Source organism: Manduca sexta, chromosome 9 (genome assembly GCF_014839805.1).
Source record: "Manduca sexta isolate Smith_Timp_Sample1 chromosome 9, JHU_Msex_v1.0, whole genome shotgun sequence".
In the NCBI taxonomy this organism is placed as follows: domain Eukaryota; kingdom Metazoa; phylum Arthropoda; class Insecta; order Lepidoptera; family Sphingidae; genus Manduca; species Manduca sexta.
In genome coordinates, this window is record NC_051123.1 from 8,133,695 (window position 1) to 8,134,827 (window position 1,133).

General features: G+C 32.3%; 1 non-coding gene across 1 annotated transcript; it reads right to left on the bottom strand.

The window, feature by feature from the left end:
- Positions 1 to 853: 853 nt before the first annotated feature.
- On the bottom strand, positions 854 to 926 carry Trnar-ucg. Its single transcript has one exon. It is a non-coding gene; the product is annotated as a tRNA-Arg (tRNA).
- Positions 927 to 1,133: the final 207 nt, after the last annotated feature.

Below are 1,133 nucleotides of genomic sequence, written 5' to 3' on the forward strand. Positions count from 1 at the left end.
GATAAGTTTTTGCTCGCAGTCCGCCCCTGTGTATGTTTTTTTATCTTAAATTTAAATTATACTTACATATATACTTCTATACTATTATATAAAGCTGAAAAGTTTGTTTGTTTGAACGCGCTAATCTCGGGAACTACTCATTCGAATTGAAAAGTCTTTTGTTGTTGGATGGCTCATTTATCGAGGAAGGGTGTATAACGCTATAAATATTAGGAGCGGAGTATCCTGAAGAATATTGCAAAAACGGGAAAAATAATTTCCTTTGAAAGCTTCTGTTGCGTGCACTGCGTCAATGTTTAAAATCACGGAGAAACCAAGTAAAGTGATCTTTATATTTAAATAGTTTCTTTGATATAAATTGAGTGACGAATTCATCCGAAATATACAATATTTTAAGCAATAGTAGCAAACTAAAAACAGAGGCTTAGAGCCTAGAATACTAACTATTCGTGCCAAACGCATTGACCTTATACATTCGTAATTCTCTACATTCGATTACTTTTACGTTAGATTCAGTGGAAGCTTTAAATATATTTTCTCTGTACTATTTCAAAAATGGCTGTTACATCCAATATTAATATATTGCGCTATTTCATACTATTTTGAAAATATTTTAATTCGTAAAATTCCTATTTTGCCAAAAATCAGAGCTGTAAATTTTCAAATAAGTAGAGGCATCTTGCGAAATGTACATTCAAGATTAATGCAATTAATATTCGTAAAATTCATTATTTCAAAAAAAAATGGTAAATTTTTTCTTCGCATATTTTTTTTTTATTATTTTCATTCATGATGAGCTTAAGATAAAATTGCAATGATATCTTATAAAAGTTAAAAAATAAAAGAATGAATCCGACCGTGACAGGACTCGAACCTGCAATCTTCGGATCCGAAGTCCGACGCCTTATCCATTAGGCCACACGGTCATTGTATACACATGCGAAATAGGTCATGTGGTCCCGTAGAGCGAGCCTCTCTACAATGACGTCATTTATGGCGTCATTCCCCCTCCTATATAACGGTAACTTTTTTTTTCCAATCTTGTTCTATTGTGTGTGGTCATTGAACAGCCCACAGATGATAATTTATGCTAATTTGTGTTACATAAGTATTGCACAATAAAATGAAACTCA